We start from the raw sequence: 12,237 nt of genomic DNA on the forward strand, positions 1-12,237 counted from the left end.
ACCCTTGACTCCACCAAGGAAGGTCCACCTCGTACACTAACTTACAGAATAAAAGCAAGTCTGGGACAATGAAGTTATATCTTATAATTCTCAAACTCCATGGCCTTTTCCAGATTTATCCAACATTTATGATTTCAGACTCATTGGGATAGACCTTAGATTATAGAAGAACAGACTCCATGATTTAGCTATCACAAAGTTTGGAGTGGGACCTGAAAGGCTATAGGTGCAAAAGAAACCCAGGTGAATCTGATGATTAACTAGGCTTGGGCATCATTGATTACAGCTACGTGCAAATCATTCCAGCCTAACCCAGCTCATAACTGACTAAACAGCATGGACCAGGGGAGAGTGTATCGGAGAGCTCAGTTTTACTTTTGCTTTAGATGCTACCTGGTGAGCTCTGGACTGTTCCCCCCTCCCTCACCCTTTTCCTTCACTGTATCAAGGTGAGAGTTGGATGACCTTTCTAGCTGTAATATCCTGTGATAGGAGAAAGCAGTTTAGAATGAAAATATGTGATTATCTTGGCCAATTCTGTGCTTCCTTTTCTGTTTTCATTTTCTTTACCACCCAGAAAGCAAAGCTCATAGTCACCCTCAAATATATTCTGCCTTTGAGGTAGGCCTGTGCCAAGGAAGCCTGCAAATAAAGTGATGTAAATGCCAGTCCTTATAGACCGCTCTCTACATTCATATCACAGACAACAAGCATGTTTTCAGAGACTGGAAGAAATATCCTGGGTTTATAGGAAGAAAAGATGAATATTTGAAGAGTTGAGAGGGTCTCTTATGGAATTTTGAGATTACCTTTACCTTTTGAAACAACTCTGCTGAAAAATATGAGATTTTGAGAAGGTCTCTTGGCATATTTTTGGTCTGTAATTTTGTGTTTGTTTTTTTGTTTGCTTGTTAATGTAAGAGAACTGAAGCTGTGAACTAAACAGCAGAAGCAATCTAAGTGTGTGTGTGTGTGTGTGTGTGTGTGTGTAGGGAGCAAAATGGGAATTAAGAAAAAGAAGAAATAAAACTTGAGAGTAAGTGGGATTTTTCTTTCCGAGCAGATCTTCAATAAGAATTAGATAAGGGTGTTGGAGATAGGACCAACGGATGCTATTTCCTTAAATATGTGTTTCTCCAAATCTGTTTCGTGGACTATTAGCATAAATGTCTGCGGACACTGTTAAAAACTATCTGTATTTTGGCGCACAAATTTGGAGAATAAATAAAGGAAGCCACATGGTTCACATTAAAATAGTAATGATACCGGTAAGTTCCACAGTTACGGTAAATACTTGCTAAACTTAATTATCAAAAGGCATCTTCTGCCCCCTCTGCAAAAAAACAAACAAACAAACAAAAAAACAGTTATGAAGGACCTAACTAACTAGTGTTCTGTAGAAACCAGGCTGCTGCCCATTAGAATTGTTTGCGCTGAGCTGTATAATGCACAAGTGAAAAATGTTCCTGGTTTCCACTAACCTAGTAGTCATTGGAAAAAATATATCTTGTAAATCATGTTTGTCTTTGGCCAATAGCAAAGAGGAATGCTGTTAACTGAGGAGGAATTTTTTTTTTTAAACTGAAGTCACAGTAATTTACTCTGTATAGTAGTTGCAGGGTGAGGGAAATACTTTAAACCAACTAGAATCTGTACCCTTAACTGGGAGCAGGGTGGGGGTAGAGTGATGCCTTTCCTAGAGATATTGAGGTGCTAAACTGAATTGTATTCTTCAGGTATTTTTAAAAGGCATATAATTGATCCAACCAGTCCGTCCTAAAGGAGATTAGCCCTGAGTGTTCATTGGAAGGACTGATGTTGAGGCTGAAACTCCAATATTTTGACCACCTGATGCGAAGCACTGACTCATTTGAAAAGGCCCTGATGCTGGGAAAGATTGAGGGCAGGAGGAGAAGGGATGACAGAGGATGAGATGGTTGGATGGCATCAGCAACTCAATGGACATGAGTTTGGGTAAACTCCGGGAGTTGGTGATGGACAGGGAGGCCTGGCGTGCTGCAGTCCATGGGATCGCAAAGAGTTGGAAACGACTGAGCAATGGAACTGAACTGATAATTGTTTCAGTAAATAGTAGACAATTGCTCATCCATGTGCCATATCTTCAGCTGAAATTTTTAATTTAGAAGGTCAGCAGGTGGTCACCATTTGTGATTTAGGGCCTTCCAAGCATCCAGCTTTCTGTTGTTGCAGAAGAGTGAGATTCACAGGATCAATTAGCCTTAAGAATCCAATTGCCTGTTGGATTTGCATCTTTTGATTACTTGAACAATGAAATGAGTTGCTAGGTTCTAATGCTGACTCTTCCACCCATATGATGTTGGATATGTAAACCAGTTCCTTCCTGTGCATAATGGATGTTCGTTCTCATGTCTGCTCTGCAAAGATCAAAAATACTAAATGACATGCATACTTGAAAAAACTTTGTAGATCAAAACACTAGTGATTTCTAGTCAGGCAACTGCTAGTTAGTAGAGTATTATCTCTGAGCTGGAGCTGAACCCATACCATAGCTCTGGTTTGCCAGCTGATTCCTGTTAAATCTGGTAGGGAATAGTAATAAGGGCCTGGAAAGCTGATGTAAAAAGGATTTTCTCTGTTTTGCTTCTTATTATCCTTTTGCTTCTTGTCTTTTTCAACTTCCTATTCTGTTAGCAACACCCCAGCAGTTTCTTCACTCTGGTGGTGACAGGTTAAAGTGTCAGCAGTTGATCCCACAGAGCTTTCCCATGGGTTGCATAACTAGTTTCTTTGGATCCCTCAGACTCAGCACCCTCTTGCTAGTACCTCTTCAGAGTTCCAGATCCTGGCCAAGTGGGGCACTTCAGCTTTGAGAAACCAACACTTTCAAGGAGTAACTTCTCACAGGTCTGAAGGACTGTGAATTTCAAAATTTAAATAATTTAAATAATTCCAATCTCTTCTCATTGTTCCTCAGCCTTTGGGTTGGTAGCTTGTTTTGGTAGCTGTTTTGTGTGTATGTATGTGTTTTAATTGAAGTACAGTTGCTTTACAATGGTATGTTAGTTTCTGTTGTACAGCAAAGTGAATCAGCCTATGCATCCACATATATCCCCTCTTTTTTGGATTTCCTTCTCATTTAGGTCACTAAAGAGCACTGGATAGAGTTTCCTGTGCGATAGAGTATGTTCTCATTAGTTCTCTATTCTATATATAGTAGTGTGTATATATCAATCCAACTCTCTCAATCCATCCCACCTCTTGGTATCCACGCATTTGTCTTCTATGTCTGTATCTCTGTTTATTCTTTGAAACGCTGGACTGGAAGAAACACAAGCTGGAATCAAGATTGCTGGGAGAAATATCAATAACCTCAGATATGCAGATGACACCACCCTTATGGCAGAAAGTGAAGAAGAACTCAAAACCCTCTTGATGAAAGTGAAAGAGGAGAGTGAAAAAGTTGGCTTAAAGCTCAACATTCAGAAAACAAAGATCATGGCATCCGGTCCCACCACTTCATGGGAAATAGATGGGGAAACAGTGGAAACGGTGTCAGACTTTATTTTTCTGGGCTCCAAAATCACTACAGATGGTGACTGCAGCCATGAAATTAAAAGATGCTTACTCCTTGGAAGGAAGGTTATGACCAACCTAGATAGCATATTCAAAAGCAGAGACGTTACTTTGCCAACAAAGGTTCGTCTAGTCAAGGCTATGGTTTTTCCTGTGGTCATGTATGGATGTGAGAGTTGGACTGTGAAGAAGGCTGAGTGCCAAAGAATTGATGCTTTTGAACTGTGGTGTTGGAGAAGACTCTTGAGAGTCCCTTGGACTGCAAGGAGATCCAACGAGTCCATTCTGAAGGAGATCAGCCCTGGGATTTCTTTGGAAGGAATGATGCTAAAGCTGAAACTCCAGTACTTTGGCCACCTCATGCGAAGATTTGACTCATTGGAAAAGACTCTGATGGTGGGAGGGATTGGGGGCAGGAGGAGAAGGGGACGACAGAGGATGAGATGGCTGGATGGCATCACTGACTCGATGGACGTGAGTCTGAGTGAACTCCTGGAGTTGGTGATGGACAGGGAGGCCTGTTGTGCTGCAATTCATGGGGTTGCAAAGAGTCAGACACGACTGAGCGACTGATCTGATCTGATCTGATCTGATGTAATTTTTTTTCTCAATTCCACTCACATGCATTAATATGTAATATTTATCTTGCCATGTCCTGTCTCTTCAACTCATCAATAACTAAATAGTAACACTCTGCCTCAGAGAAGGCAATGGCACCCCACTCCAATACTCTTGTCTGGCAAATCCATGAACGGAGGAGTCTGGTAGGCTGCAGTCCATGGGGTCGCTAAGAGTTGGACATGACTAAGAGACTTCACTTTCACTTTTCACTTTTATGCGTTGGAGAAGGAAATGGCAACCCACTCCAATATTCTTGCCTGGAGAATCCTAGGGACGGGGGAGCCTGGTGGGCTGCTGTCTATGGGGTCCCACAGAGTCGGCCACGACTGAAGCAACTTAACAGCAGCAGCAGCAACACTCTGCCTAAAAGAGCATGTTTTTTTTTTTTTTCTTGGACCCTTACTGATAAAGTAAACTTATAAACCAGGTTTGTTTCCTTTCTCCCTGCCCCTAAAGCATACTCATGTTTGCTTTGTACATTTAAGCACATAGGCAGTCTTAACTGCTACAGAAAAGTCTGGTCTCTTGGTTCATCATTATAAAGATCTTACTCATAAACATTTTATTCTCTTGGTCTATCTTAATGCTCCGGAGAAGGCAATGGTAACCCACTCCAGTACTTTTGCCTGGAAAATCCCATGGACTGAGAAGCCTGGTGGGCTGCAGTCCATGGGATGGCTAAGAGTTGGACACGACTGAGCGACTTCACTTTCACTTTTCACTTTCATGCATTGGAGAAGGAAATGGCAACCCACTCCAGTGTTCTTGCCTGGAGAATCCCAGGGATGGGGAAGCCTGGTGGGCTGCCGTCTATGGGGTCGCACAGAGTCAGACACGACTGAAGCGACTTAGCAGCAACTTAGCAGCATCTTAATGCTCACACTTTTGCTGGAGACATAAATCAAATATTTTACTTTGCTTTTAAAACTAGAGGATATCTCATTTTATTGCACTATGAAGATAGAGTGTAACTTACAAATTGAAGATTTGTGGCAACTCTGTATCAAGCAATTCTATTGGTGTAATTTTTCCAACAGCATTTGCTTGCTTGGTGTCTGTGGCACATTTTTTGAGAGAATTGTCAATTCTCACAGTATTTCAAAAATTGTATTTGTTTGGTGATGTAATGTTTGTTACTATTTAAGCATTTTTAAAACAATATGGTGCTTTCTAAAATAAGATATGTATATTGGTTTAGACATAATGCTACTGTACACTTAAACTGCAGTTTAATGTAAACTCTTAAGCACTGGGAAACCAAAAATTTATGTTACTCACTTTGTTGCAATATTTGACTTATTGCAGTTGTCTGGAACCAAGTGTTTGATATCTTCAGGATATGCCTGTTCTTGAATTTAAGTGTAACAGCTTTATAAGATGAAAACCATATCTTGGCTTCAAAGTTGAGAAGTAATCAGAAGTAGTAGCAGTTATGAAAACTTGAAAGTATACTCTAAAGGGTGTCAGATCCAGAAATGGTAAAAATTAAAACCAGATTGGTAAAATAGTGCTTGTTGTCTACTCATAGAACAGTTTGAACTGGATGTCTTCACATTCCAAACTGATATGAAGCTCAGAGGCATAATGTTACAGGATGGCTTATAAAGTGAAAATGAAAGATTCCTTTAACCTTTGCAATGACTGGAAATTACAGTTGGGGTTTCTAGATAGCAGAGGAATGGTTAAAAATGATTTATCTTATACTATTTTAGAAAGATGGAATACATTTATTTCTTGAATATCAGAGGCATTTGCAAGAAGTAACCTAAGTTGCACTTATGTTCATGAAATAAGCTAAAACTAGATTTGCTTACATGGCTTAAATGGTTTCACTGCTCAGAATTTGTTTAGTCTCCATTTTGTACTGTACAGTAACAGGGGTAGAGTTACCAACAGCAAGTTTCTGTGCCAAATGCATATTGAGGCCAAAAATATAGAAATGTTGGCTTTGGAGCTCTTTCTGGTTACAGGCAATATTATTTTACAAAAGATGTAGAGCACAGGCAGTAAAGCACAGAAGTTAAAGTAAAAATGAACAGATCTAATAATGGAGTCAGATTTGTTCTTCCCTATACAATACTGATTCCCTGGTAGCTCAGCTGGTAAAGAATCCACCTGCAATGCAGGAGACCCAGGTTCAATTCCTGGGTTGGGAAGACCCACTGGAGATGGGGTAGGCTACCCACTCCAGTATTCTTGGGATTCCCTGGTGGCTCATCTGGTAAAGAATCTGCTTGATATTTGGGAGACCTGGGTTTGATTCCTGGGTTGGGAAGCTCCCCTGGAGAAGGGATAGGCTACCCAATCCAGTATTCTTGCTTGGAGAATTCCATGGACTGTATAGGCCATGGGGTTGCAAAGAGTCGAACACAACTGAGTGACTTTCAATTTCTTTCACTTTCGTACAATAGTTGGCCTCGTATTATCTACAGCTGATTGTTAATATGGGAAAATGTAGGCTCAATATTTGTATTTTTAATAAACATCCAAAACTTTTAATTTGAATCTCCTAATCTTTATAATTTTGGCCACTTTTTAAAAAAATTAAATACTAAGAAGGCTACCTCTGTGAACCTGTGAAGCTCTCCTCAGAACCAGATTTGGTCCCCTAAGCATCAGTTGCCAACTTTTATTTTAGACAATCTCAAACCTTGACCATCAGCCTTGTTTGAATGAATATGATATTATATTCATATTAGTAGCAGCAGAAGAAGAAAAAGACCCTCTAATCAAGAGGAGAGACTCAGTTATGATTAGAAGCAATTGATCACTAATCATGATTTCAAAATGTTCCATGGCTGAGTAAGTGCTCTTATTTCTGTAATAACTTGGAGAACTATAACATTGTAAGAGTCTCTGTTGAGAAATTTTAGGAATTTAGAATTAGAAGGATATTCCTAATTATATTTAAGTAATTAAAATAGTTTTAACACTTCCCTCTTAAGACAGATTTTGAAATACTAACATCTAGTTTTAGAAAAGTATATGGTATAAAAAAATATTTGTAACAATTTACTGCTATTCTCTAGGGTATGCTGGATAAAGTTGGGATTAAGTTGATGGAAGGAAACTCAGAATGGCCTTTAGAGAAGCATGCCTTGTATTCTCTAGATGAATGAACTTGGTCAGAAAGGATTAAGATATGTTCTTGCATATGGTGGCAGATGGTGACTATAGTATTTATACTGAGGAGATTCCTATTTGACATGTAAAGAAATTTTTAACCATTACATCAAATTCCTATTGTTACCTGCTTGGGGGAACCACCAAACACATGCTTTTTTTTTTACTTTCTCTGCATTGGCACAATTGCTTCCATATGTGGGCCTGGATGTCTTCCCCTCTGTCCATATTATCAGTTCCTGTTTTTAGAGGACAGCTTATAACCTCTTAAGAGGCCTTTTCAGACTTTGTTAATAAAAATCCGTTTTTTGTCTCTCTGTCACAGCATTCTGTTTATATGGCTGAATTTCATGGCTCCATATTTGTTCTTAAAATATTTCAAGCAAGACTTTCTCTGTTGTTTGTTTAGTAGCTAACTTGGCAACCCCATGGACTGTAGCCTGCCAGCCTCCTCTGTCCACAGGATTTTTCAGGCAAGAATACTGGAGTGCATTGCCATTTCCTTCTCCAAGGGATTTTCTAGACCCAAGTCTCCTGCATTGCATTCTTCACTGACTGAGCTATGAGGGAAGCTCAATTCCTGACTCAGGATTATAAAACTAAAAACTCGTATCTACCTCCTGAGCTACACATTGGTAATACTTACCCTACTATGGCACTTATTTGCCACACAGCCATGGTCAGAAAACATCAACTGCAATTGTTTTTATTCTTACACAAGTTTTCACTTCTCCAGTGGTTTCTCTGTCAACAAATGGCATTATCATCTAACCTGATAAAATCCATGAATCCAGACATTCTTCTGATGGAAAAAATTTTCATGTATTGAGATATGGGGAATTCATTCTGGTTTATGCTGGATTTGGCTTGAACTTTGTTAACTAAAACGGCATGTCTTATGGGCCATCAAACAGACATTGTACATCTGCTTTAACCACTAAAAGGATGCACTTATGATTCAAAATGTAGTAACTGTGGTTTAGGCATTGAGAATGGAGCTGGATACACTGGGAATGTGCTTTCAGGTCCATTGTTGCATTTCTAAGAATTTCAGTTTTCTGTACTCTCTCAAACTTGAGGACATGATGAACCATTCCCAAAACAGTATCTTGCTAACAGCTGCCAGCCATAACTTTATGGTCTCAAGTTAACTTTATGCAACAATTTCAGACCCACCCCCCCAGCCCTTGCTTAACAAGCACCCTTAGTTCTTGCTAGCTCCAGCTAGAATTGTTAAACAACTCCTGTAACTAACTGTACCCTTGTGGTTTATAAACCTCTCTCTTTTCATAGTCCAGTAGAACACAATTCAAGTGCCTCTTGAATCTGCATTTCCCAGGCTGTAGTCTCATTTCTGTTAAAATAAAACTTTTATATTCTTATTGTCTATGGATTAATCTATGCTTCCTTCTCCTTATTATCCAAAGGTAATAAGTCACAACCTTGGGAATTTCTCAGGTGAAATCTGAAAGACTGAACAAAGTGACAGGCCATGGCAGATAAGTAGATGGCTGCTGCTGCTGCTAAGTCGCTTCAGTAGTGTCCGACTCTGTGCGACCCCATAGACAGCAGCCCACCAGGCTCCCCTGTCCCTGGGATTCTCCAGGCAAGAACACTGGAGTGGGTTGCCATTTCCTTCTCCAATGCATGAAAGTGAAAAGTGAAACTGAAGTCGCTCAGTCGTCTCCGACTCTTCACGACCCCATGGGCTGCAGCCTACCAGGCTCCTCCGTCCACTGGATTTTCCAGGCAGGAGTACTGGAGTGGGGTGCCATTGCCTTCTCCGAAGTAGATGGCAGGGTTCATCAAAGGAATTTATTTGGCTTGCCCTGGGTGGCTACAAAATTACTGGATCATATCTTCAACAGCCCACCAGAATCTTAAAAGCTTATACAGAATCCTTAACTTGGTTCAGACACCTATTTAATCTAGGTGATCTTGTCAATACCTTATTCTCTCAAGGCTGTGTCCTTGAACTAGCTTCTAGTATGGGAGTGGTGTAGGCAGCATGCATATTGCAAGGACAAAGAGGTTGGGATGAGCCTGTAGTTGCTTGAGTCCAGTTTAGGTCAACTGGAGGGCACAATGTGTACATACCTCCTCCCTTGGTCTCCAATTCTGTCTCCTCTTAGTATCTTAAATGGAAGGGGTAAATTATCACCAAGACTTAGAGATATGTTAACCACATGCAAAAAGGAGCCTTGTTTGGTTCCTGGTTTAAAAATCAACTGTTTAAAAAAGATAATATCGGAGACTCTGAACAATGACTGGATGTTAAGTGATACTAGAAATTGTCAGTATTTTTCAGTTGTGATAATGGTCATGTTTGAAAAAATTCTTTTAGAAAATACTTAAATATTTATAGATGAAAAGATAAGTATGATTTGGTTTAAGAATCTCGTGGGATGAGAAGGAGCTGGGAATATAGACAACAAAATATTGAGAAACACTTCTTAATATTTAGACATATGTCATTATTTCTAAACATGACCTACTTGGCATTCCCAGTGATAATCACCTTAGTTCTTTCCATTCCCACTGCGGAATATACCAATTACCTCTTACCTATGTTCCTACAATAGTTTTGAATTGGTCTTACCTTGTCAAATTTATCTTCTAAATGATTATAAATGTTTAATTCTAAACATTAAACTTATTTTTTTCCCTGAAAACATGTTTTATCCATTCCCCTTAAAATCCTCTTTGTCAAAGTTTGAACTTCATGCCATTTTTCAAAGATATTTATTATCTGGCTTCTCTGATTCTTTCTGTTTTTACTACCCATGTACACTTCTTCTGTAAACAGAATTTTCATTTCATTGAACTTTGACATAATCATCTGTCTCCTGTCATATCAACTCAATTGGGAAGCCATTCCTGATCTCTAGCCATTTTCCAACATGTATTTAGTATTTTCATGCTTTTCAGCTATTTGCTTCATTGTTATTCTAGTTAGACTTAAGGATGTTAAAGAGGTTATAAGCCACTTGCCAGTTTCTATAAGTTGGCAGTATTTGCATGAATCTGTGAGAGGAATCTGAGTCTTCGCCTGGCTCAGTGGGGAAAGGTTTGGGGAGAGGTGTGGGGTGGGGTATGCTGTGAATGATTGAATGTCTGCAAAGGAAAAGAGTGAAAGGGAGTGACTGAATGCTTGCTTTTGTGACCACTGATCTGTTTGAAAACGGTGTGTTATACCCATGTGCTGTGTTAGATCCATGGTGTCTGATAGTAACCTTAAAAGGTACATAAAGAACAATGAAGTTACTCATTTAATCTTTATATAAAGACACAGAGTACATGGCAGTAACCACATAAACCTGTGTCTATTTAACTTTGGAATTCTTGCCTCTTTTAAGAGAATAAAGCAAATATTCAATGGCCAGTGTTCTTGAAGATATTTCCCCAAAGTTTAGAGTATCTAGTCTTAAATTTATAAAAGTAGGATGTAAAAGAAGACTGTTTTGCTTTCAAACTAGAAGCTATTTTGAAATGAGGCATAAAACACTAAATAACTGAAAGGAAATTAAGTGCTGGACTACGGTCTATGTTCATAATTGTTTTGGGAAAGCCAATTAGAAATGGAGAAGACTTTGGAAATTGATGTTGATCTGAAACAGACTGCCAGATATTTCTCTAGCAAAAATGGGTTTATTTGAAATCAGCAGAGAATTACAACCAGAGGTTTGTAATTATGGCTAGTCAGTCAGGGCAAGGGAAGGAGAACCCATTTACAGGAAGGAAAAGAAAGTTGCGAGGGCTCCAGTAAACAGAGCCCATGACTTTTCATTGTCTGAGTCCTTGCTAGGAAAGAAGAGTCTTCTTCTGGTTGGAACTCTGCTACATTCACAAGGTATGTGTGTTCTCCCTTCTGGCCTCTCATCTCTATTGAGGCTTCTGTTTATTAATTTGTATGTCTCTTATTTTTACCCACTTATATGTTGGCCATAATTTAGCCCTGCTTTGCTGCCAGAGGTGAAGTGATTTGCCCCTTACATCTCTTTTTGGGGCTTATTGCTTTTTGGATATCTCTCTATCATGTTGCCTTGTGAATTCAGTTCTCTTGTGCTCCCATATGTATGATTTTATTGACTGTTGAGTTTGTTTTTGTTGTTAGACTGCATCATGGACTCAGTGGACATGAATTTGAGCAAACTCCAGGAGACAGTAGTGGATAAAGGAGCCTAGTGTGCTGTGGTACATGGGGTCACAGAGTTAGACACAAGTTAACTAACTGAATAATAACAACAAACATTTCTCTGGAACATTCATTCTATAGCCTACAAAAAAGCAGAGCAGCTCTGGCTTCCCCATTTTGCTGCAGCTGTGGCTAGCAGACTTGAGATCCTGGTGACACAGATGGAGAGACTGAGTATTTTTTCATTGGAGAGTTGAGTCCCTACAAAGGCTTTTTCTTAGATTCATGTATACTAATCTTGTCTATTTCTAGTAACAGGTGCCTCTAAAGAAAAAAAACAGAGATGATAGTTCCATCTTTACACTTGCTTTATTTATTTATTTTATTTTTAAACTTTACATAATTGGTACACTTGCTTTAAAAGACAGATCATGTATAGGGGAAATCCGTGAAATCTTAAGTCTGCCAATATGGACACAAATCCTGATTTTATTTTTCTACTTATTTTTGTGAAGTTGGAAAAACTAATTATTTAGTCTGAACATTATTTATGACATTCATATAGGGGGAGAGACCGTTCTAACCAACTTTGTGATGTGTATTAGATGTGTCCAGCACAAAATAGGTACTCAGAAAATATTAATGGTAGTGGTGATGAGGATGGTGTCACGATGCCAGTGATGGTGGTGGAGATGTTGCTGACAAGTAACTGAAGAAGATAGCTCTAAGCTCTCCATTTGTCTATTCATATTAAGCACAGATGTGGACCAACATCTGCATACCTCTTTAGTCTTCTTGTCTCT

General features: G+C 39.2%; 1 long non-coding RNA gene across 1 annotated transcript in view; it reads left to right on the plus strand.

Moving 5' to 3' along the window:
- The first annotated feature begins 259 nt into the window (after nucleotides 1-259).
- The window catches only part of LOC123331367, a 52,247-nt gene continuing 40,269 nt past the window's right edge, over nucleotides 260-12,237 (plus strand). The window contains exon 1 of the long non-coding RNA XR_006547957.1: nucleotides 260-449. This is a non-coding gene — a long non-coding RNA (uncharacterized LOC123331367). The remainder of the gene's footprint in view (nucleotides 450-12,237) is intronic.

The sequence above is a fragment of the Bubalus bubalis genome, chromosome 23 (genome assembly GCF_019923935.1).
Source record: "Bubalus bubalis isolate 160015118507 breed Murrah chromosome 23, NDDB_SH_1, whole genome shotgun sequence".
NCBI lineage: Eukaryota > Metazoa > Chordata > Mammalia > Artiodactyla > Bovidae > Bubalus > Bubalus bubalis.